General features: G+C 33.9%; 1 pseudogene; it reads left to right on the top strand.

The window, feature by feature from the left end:
- Window positions 1–6,565: 6,565 nt before the first annotated feature.
- LOC149580150 (uncharacterized) lies at window positions 6,566–7,219 on the top strand (annotated as a pseudogene).
- Window positions 7,220–9,150: the final 1,931 nt, after the last annotated feature.

Below are 9,150 nucleotides of genomic sequence, written 5' to 3'. Positions count from 1 at the left end.
GAATTTTTGGTGTCCTTGGCCTCTTGTTCCTCTTCCTGCACCACTTATTCCAGGGCCTCTCCATCATCCAGTAATACCATCTTCTCTTATTTCATTGAGTTCCCTTTCAGGAAATTTAGTAGACTAATGGATGTAGGTAAGGTATATTTGTCCCCTTAGACACATTTATACCAGTTGTAGAGGTATACACAAAGGCCCTTAGAGCCATATCAATATAGCATAGGATTTCCATGATGCCAAGGGTGGTGATTTTGTTGATGAGATGTGGTTGGTCAATTTAATATCTTAGTAGTAAAGGGTTGGACATCTTTTCGCAATGATTCTATGGTAAGAAAACATCATGTATTTTACTTAATATAGTACACTAACTTCATTTGATTTATCAATCTAGAAGTGTAAACTTAAAATGATGACTATAAAGTATATGCTCTTATTCTTCTTTAAGTCACTACAACTAAGGAAAAGACAATGCTAAAGGAAACCTATGCTAGAAAATAAAATGAAAATGTAACTTAAAGATTAAGACAATGTTGCAAATGGTAAACCTATCTATGCACCTATGTCACAAGAATAATTCATTGATTCTATTATCAATGGTTGCAAAAGCAACAAAATTCTACCTTACTTAGAAACAAACAAGGAAATGTAATCTATTCTACTGGAACAATTCACTCACTAAGTGGCCCCCCTTGGAGTAGTGAATAGAAAATACAATCAAGATAAGAGATATAAACTTGAACTGTGCATTCTATTTATTCATGGTGAAAGATTACAGTTGATTGAAAAATAGTATCACACTGAAAATCAACTTACTCTATTATTCTCCTCAATTGTGCTCAAAGATACAATAGTTTTTATTTTAAAAGGAAACTACAACTACTTCCTAAATAAAAGTTCAATCCATTAATGAGGATCAATTACACACTCATAAAGTTTGAAATGAAAGGAATATTTACCAAGAATAAAACCTCCAAGAGTATAGCAAGTTGTGGAAGCTACATTTGTGTGCTGCAAAAACAAGAAGGAATAAATGATTTGCTCCATTTGTAGAGGTCTAGAACCCATGGTTGGTTTTGACTTCTTTAGCACTAAATTGTTGATTCTTGAATACTCATGACAAACACTTGCAAAATAACTGATGCGCACACGACCTCCATACACATATATCCATTTTTATCATCAATATTTGAGAAAAAGGTGTAAAGTTATAATTACCACTCTTGGAAATCCTATGGCTACAAGAGGAAAACTACCCAAAACTTAGCATAGATGGAGAAAAGTTTATCAACATGTAATACTACTTCATTATACCATTTATGTCCAAGAATTATAGAAAATATAGAATTTTTAAACTATCCATATCCCTAATTCATGTCTTCACATGTATAACATATACATAAAAAACCATAAGTTAATATTCTTGAAACCATAAAGTCATAACTTTTTACAAGAAAATTATTTAAAAGTAAGATAAAAAAAAATTTAGAATGATGGCTTCTTGGAGGCCCATCATTTCCCCCAACTGAGCTATTTTTGATTTCCAACAACCATGGAATTTTTTATTATGGCAAGAATTCTCCAATCACTAGTTGTTCACTCCCTTGACTCATTCTTAACATAATCAAAATTGTTGGAAATATAGATGAAGTAACTGAGAGGGGAGGTGTGAATTAGTTACCACAAAAAATCAATTCCAAAATAAATCCCTTAGATGTCTTTACATATTGTTGATACTCAGTAAACAATGGAGGAATATTTTATCTCGGTAGATTAATTAAAAACTGTTTATCTAGCATTCATATTTATTAATATTCTTGCAAAGATTAAAATAAATGAACACAAGAGGCACCCAATTTAACGTGGAAACCCAATATGGGAAAAACCATCGAGTAACTAGTCACCAATTTTTACTCTTCTGAAGTGAGCCCTGTTAGGAGCCAACCCTGTTAAGAGATTCTAGATTCACTGTTACAATGATTAGAAAGCAACAATGAGGTGACCTGAATGATATGCAACTTATCTTTTGCTGATTACAAGTCTCTGTTCTATTTTTACTGGATCCTAGTTGATCGAATACAACTTTGCATCTCCTCCAGGATATCTAATCCTTCATTAGAATTCACTCAATTCTCTTATTCCATCCTTATCCATATACTCATATTCACTCTCACACACTAATTCACAACTTGAACATCTATATATATACCTTTCAGATTATCAAGTCAGCTTAAATATAGGTTCCAATAAAAAAATCATTACATCAGTCAGCCACATGAAGAAATTAAACTTAATATCAAAATATTAAAATCCTTTGTTGGTTGACCAAGCTCGGTAACCACTGCTCCAAAATTGTTTTCTAGTGTTAACCAAGTGAAGCTCGGTAAACACTGCAAACCCTGCAAAAATTCTTTGGAGATCGAGTGAGCTCGGTTAGCACTGACCTTCCTTTGCTAACCATGTGAGCTCGGTAGACATTGACTTTCCTTTGTTAACCTTGGGAGCTTAGTAGACATTAACTTTCCTTTGTTAACCTTGCGAGCTTGGTAAATACTAACTTTTTCTACAAAATCCTTTGATGCCCAAGTTAGCTCAGTAAACATTAACTTTTCTTTGTTAACCTTGGGAGCTCGGTTAATACTAACTTTTGCTACAAAATAGTTTGATGCCTGAGTGAGCTCGGTAAACATTAAATTTTCTTTGTTAACCATGGGAGCTCAGTTAATACTAACTTTTGCTAAAAAATCCTTTGATGCCCGAGTGAGCTCAGTAAACATTAACTTTTCTTTGTTAACTTCAGGAACGTTTGGTAGACACTGTAAATTGCTTTGCAGATCACCTGAGCTTGATAGACTCTATCTGATGACTGATATGACATTTTTGTAACATCAAAGACAATACACAATTAACAATTGTATCCAACACAAAATATCCATAGTTTTCCTTGAGCCTTCTCCATAGACAAAGTTCTATAGACATATCATGATCCTGTTCATTGTCTCCCACTTCTAGTAATGGATATAGGAGAATGGGAGGTTAAAATCTTAATGGAAGCCAATATTGACATAAAATCCTTCCTTGAATAGAAATACCATGGAATAATGAGAGTGGTAAGAGTTAAATTCTAAGGAGAGTGGGGTTCTCTTATCTTTAGGTCATATGGCATATGTGTTCATATTTTTCTTAGAGGAACAATTATTTTTTCAACATCATGAGATGAATGCTACTCCCAAACTACAAAGGCTTGTTCTCTTACTAGGTATACTTTACTAGCTTTACTAGGGTTTCCTAGAATAGAAATCTAATCGAGAAATGTTCATTGAGAATTTTGAAATTTTGGTCTCATAAGAAGAGTAGTTTTCATTTCATTATCCTCATAAAGTGTAGCTTGGTGTTCTCTTCTTATCTCATTCTACATCCAATAAATTACTACTCTCAACTACACATCTCCTACATAAAGGAGAGAGTTCCAATCTATATCATTAGGCACTACAAAGTTATGTAGATATAATTCCCATAGTAAATTCTTTAGAGGCTTTGGAATAGATTGGAATGCATCATAAAATTCATGAGGAGCTAAAATGGAGGGATTAAGCCCTTCTTGAATTCTTGTCAATTTGAAATTGACAAGTTCCTTGAGAAATAATGCATACACTAGTGACAGTGAACTATATTCCATAAGTTTAGGAATAAACCCTTTGACTTGTTTAATCTTCCTCTTTAAAATTTAATTTTGATCTAAGTTTTTCTTCAAATGATAGCTTTTTTGTTGAAAGATATGTTAGAATTTATTTTTTCCATCTTCCATTGCACTCTTTCCCATAATAGTTGTTGGAATACATTGATCCCTCCATACAGAGGTGTAGACAAATTCAATGGTGGTAATGGTTCTTGTTTGACAATGTCTATCTATTAAGATGTTAGATGAGGAGCTTTTGTGGCGCTTTGTCATGTGAAGCATTCACCCTTTCATATAAAAAGTGTTGTCACCACATTCTCTTCCTTACTAGACTTAGTTATTGCTTTATCTAGCATTTCTAGTCTATCCTGATTAAGATTTTCTATCACTTTTTCAACAGTTTCTTGCTCAAATTTTGGGTAGTCCTCAGAAGGAAGGTCTTTTTATTTATCACAAGTGTCCTGCATAACATGATTTTCTTCAAAACTCCTTAGATGCTTTAGGCTTCTCATAATCCTTATCACTACCAACAAGTACATAGTTAACACTAAGGTTAACTTTAGGTTGTATACTCTAGTTATTGCACTCATTATCACTAGGTATAGTTTGTTGAAATTTTCCTTCCAAGGAGGAATCCTTCCAAACTCAGAAGACTCTAAGTTAACTATTGGAAAAAAGGGTTCAGTAACATTATTGACTTTAGAAAGCCTCACAATTTTCCACATAAGGGGTATAGACATACATGGAGGATTCTTTCATTTCCTCTTTCTTGTAGTTATTAATATCGTAGCTGTTGTTGGAGCTCAAAATTATAGCCCCCATTTTTAGTACCATTGAGAAAGTTAAGCCCTATAAATGCTTTTTGATGAGTTTGTACCTGGCTATCTGTTTGAGGCCCAAGAGGTGTTTAATGCTTCTAGCACCTTGCATTTAGCATATCCACTTGTTTCGTGAAGAAAAAATGACATTGTGAGTCATTTTGTGAAGTCCTATTTTTAGTAATTATCAAATTTGCATTTTCACCTAAGTGTGAAACAACGACATGAGGCCATGTTTGCAACTAAATATCTTGCACCAAGTAATGTTTCATGACTTGTAACTTTGGGAGTGTTTAATTTCCATACCTAAGAGCCTATGTTTCAAATTTTGTTTCAAATCTATTTGATGAGGTTTCGCACCCCTCAAAGTTGGTAGTTTACTATTTTCATGCATTTGCAAACTGTGTAAAATTTTGGAAGGCCCTATTTGATGAGTTATAACTTTTAACCAGTTGACCAAAATGATGAAATTCCTATTGTGTTGCATTTTAGAGGTTAGAGAGATGTTATGTTTCAAGTTTGAGCTATTGACAAATCTATTTGATTAGTTTTCGAACGAGATTCCAAATGCAATTTCTAACTTTTTACTCGTGTCAAAAGGAGCAAATTGATCAGTACCCCTATTCATGATATTATGACTCAAAATCTATCATAGGAAAGACTGAATGGATTGTACCATTGTGTTGTACTCTAAAAATACTTTAAGTGTGTCAATTTTTAAATCTTGACAAATCTGTTTGCACACTTTCCTAGGTCCATTCAAATTGCAAAAACCACTTTTCTACCATTGTTTCCAATCTAAACAATCTGAGTAACCCACTTTCACCACTCACCAAATGCGCCTAGTTATTCATCATGAGCCCAAATCTCATATTCATACTCTCCTTGTGACAGTGAATCAACACCCCAATTTTTGTTCTCCCAAGTGTCAGTTTGCCTTGTTTTTAGAGCCAAATCCGAATGCAATTTATGGTTTTTTGACATGTTTTCTTATAGGTAGTTCTGAGAGGTCAACTTTTATAGTGAATATCTTTTGATTGAAAATTTTTCATGAGATGAGATTTAGTAGGGTGCAAGAGTGCAGAGTAAGCAATCAATGTGCCAGTTTTTAGAGCTTGATTAGGTGTTTTGGTCAGTTTTTAAAGCTGGTCAAAGGACCTCCTAGCACCAAATTGACAGTTTGTAAAAGGATGTAAAATGAGTTTCAAATTCACTTTTAGTGGTCAAATTTGTTTCAAAATCAGTGCTTGAGGGTGAATGAGTTAGTCTTGCAGTTTAGTCATTTGGAAATGAATTTTTTTTTAATTGGACCCACTTTGGGGCTTGACTAACTCCTATCAGATTGTTAAGCATTTAGGCATTAAAAGTTACATTCAGAGTTACAATATTTGTATTGGTCAAATTTTAGCTACGTTTTTCTTTTTGGAATAAAAAGAAAATATGGGTTGTAAATAATGTGACCTAATCTTTAGAGAGTACTTGGTTAAGAGAAAATAAAACATTTTTTTAGTGGTTGAATTGCATTTATTTGCTAGATGTACATCTTTATCTATTGTGAATGACTGATATTTTTGGGGTAAATGCTGTGGGTTTTTCACCTTTACTAATCTCAGAGAAGCAGCCAATGCAATCAAATATATTATTGGAAAGGCTATCAATGTGGTAAAAAAGGTTTGACCATGGAGTATCAAATGGTTCTGGTATGGATTCACTAATTTGGGGAATTCTATTATAGCCTAACTCAGGGGGCACTTTGTGGGATGGTCATATTCAGAGAAATAAGTCAAAAATGGGAGTTGTCTCCACTAATAGATGGCCATGATACTAAGAGTACACATATTTTCAAAATAGAGTAGAGATGAGGTTGTGACTTTCTAACTAGGAAGCAAGTCAATGGACTAGGGACCTTGAAGAAGGAAAAACATTAAAACTATCAAAGATACAAAAAAAGAACTCAGTGACAACATATATCAGCCAAGAGAAAGAGAACAAGATGCATATAGAAGATAAGAGTCTATAGGCTTTATTTCCAAGCTCAAAGGGGAAAGTTGGAGCCCTAAATTCCTCACCTATGGAGAAGGTAGAGAAGACACTGCCCCAAAAACAAAAAGGAAAGGCAGGACATATTGCTTGGGCTACTTATTTTAGACCAAGAAAGTTGCTGACTTTGAGGATTTTTGATGAACGAAAAAATGGGCAACCCAATAAAATTTTTGAAGAGATTGTTAAAATCTTGTTAAGTATTTTTTCAAATTTATCAAGGTCATCTTTGGCAATTGAGAATGACACAACATCAGTAATTTCTCGCTCGACTTTGTCAAGTTTAAGTTTAAGAAGCTATGGTTCCAAAAGCAATTTAAGTTTCAAAACCCCTATGGATCAATCTAAAGAAATATTCTTTTGAGATCCATATGGGGTTTATTCTAAATCAACGCCAAGATATATTGGCCCATACAAACACTTTCAAGATATTACTACATGTTCATTTGACTTGAGTCAGATTGTAGGATTTTCTTCTTTATTGAAGAGAGTATGAATTCTTGTAAATAAGCTATTTTCTATAAATTTAAAGGGCTTGAAACATTAGAAGAAGCTAGCCTTCTGGATCAACATATATAATGTCTACATGATGCATGTCTTCCTTGAATATGGAATACTAAGCACACCCAAGAAGGTTGTTGCACTAATGCAAAAGGAAAACTTCAATGTGGGGGGTACTTTATGAGTGCATTGGATATTGAAAATTTCATTCTTTGACCGTCATTTCACTCATAGGATGCCCACGTTAAAAAAGGGAAGTTGCAACCTGCACAAGGAAGCCCATGCATGAAGCGGCACAAGGGAGCCTGCATGGCATAGTCAGAGGTAGAATTAATGAAGAAGATATCTACACCTTGGAAGCAAAAAACACCCATGTCCAAGCAAACAAGCTACTAGTTTAAAAGAGAAGGCAGTGGATAGAACAAAATAATAGAGGGAAGTTGCCCATGCAACGAGACTACCCACAGCTAGGAGGAATTCATAGGAGAGAAGCCGACAAGTAAAAAGGGGAGTCTCATGCATAGTAGGTACCAAAAGGAGGAAGGATTTGATTATGGAGGGAAATTTAGGCTCTTTGATTGATGAAGAGAAAAAGTGCAGGAGTTGAAAGGAAATCACCTTCACTTGTTTGTCCCACATTTGTCCTATCAAAGGTTTGTGCTTCTTTGAAAGAAAGGGCACTGTAACATCAACTAAGTTGAATGGTCCACGCTACTTGATGATGTGGAGCTTGTCATGTGGGTCCAAGATGGTGATAGATAGTATGTGTTTTAACCTCCAATGTAGGAGGTGTATGCGAGACATCGTAGTTAGTCATATGCCCAGGATGTAGATTTCAAAGGCTTTCTGATGCTACAAGAAAGCTCTCTCTATATAAGAGTAGAAGTTAATTTTTCAAAGGTTTCAACGATACGAGTTTGGTGTATGAGTGGGAGAGCATGGGAGCATAAAGGACAGATAGTGTAAGAGCATAAAAGCAACTTCTCAAAGGTTTTGATTCTACGAGGTGTTTGGAACATTATTAAAATATTAATATGCTCATTCAGCGTGAGAATGTAAAAGAAAATCTGGAAGTTCACAATGCTATAGGAAGTTGAATATGATGGTTTAAAATATTAATTAAAAGATTAATTAATATATTGATGTGTTGTTCCCTGTGTAAGCGTAAAGGGTGAAAGGGTGATTGAAACTTGTAAGCATGTAAAGAAAATTATGAAGATTCACAGTGATACAGGGAAGCTAGTGAGATTATTTAAATGATTAAAGGATTCATATTTGGAGTAGGAATTGATTAATATTAATTAATTAATTAAAAATATTTTTAAAATGGTCATGGAAAATGAGGAGTTGACAAGTGGTGTGGGCAGAAAATAAAGTGAATATAAAATGAAATTCAAAGTGCTTGAATGCATGAAATTTCAAAATGGTTAAGTTTTGAATTTAAAAGTTTTTATATAATTCAAACTATATATATTTTTAAATTTTTCAATTTTTAATGCTTTGATTTAGTCCAGGAGCTTGATTTTCAAATGGCCATAATAGGGACATTTTTTGACCAAAATAGGCAGTGCAGTATAGTATTGGAACTAGGAGGTAATGAGTTTTCTATTTTTGAAGTAAGTTTTTGAGTAGGTCTTCATCAATTCGCTCTGTAAGAAAATTTGTGTTTTCTGGGGCATTCTCAGTAAAGGGAGCAAAATTCATCATGGAGCATCAAAGTTAGCTGGGAAGCAACAATTGAAGTTTGTTGAAGCCTAAAGTGATTCTAAAAGGTTTTCTTCGCTTCTAGAGATCAATTTTAACCAAATTTTTTCTTTGCCTTGTTCCAGATCAGGCATCAAATCAGTTATGATTCTCATCAAATATCTGAGATATTTTTGCATTTGGGAGGCCAAAGGATGAGGATTTGATTTTGCAGTTGAGGGGAGGATTAGAGAAATGTTTTTAACTTGTTAAGAAGGTTTTCCAAGTGGACACATGTCAGATGTAGATCAATTCTTGGAATTCACTCTTCTCCTATATCTTTCTTTCTCTCATCTATTGTAAGGGTTGGTTCTAGTTTTTGGAGAAAAAAACTAGTCACTGCTATGATACCAAATTTTGGTTTTAGTTTTG

Source organism: Cupressus sempervirens, chromosome 1 (assembly GCF_028749045.1).
Source record: "Cupressus sempervirens isolate cs-2001-9-10 chromosome 1, ASM2874904v1, whole genome shotgun sequence".
NCBI classification, from domain to species: domain Eukaryota; kingdom Viridiplantae; phylum Streptophyta; class Pinopsida; order Cupressales; family Cupressaceae; genus Cupressus; species Cupressus sempervirens.
Note: the sequence above shows the minus strand (reverse complement) of the source record. Positions and strands in the feature narration are given on the sequence as shown.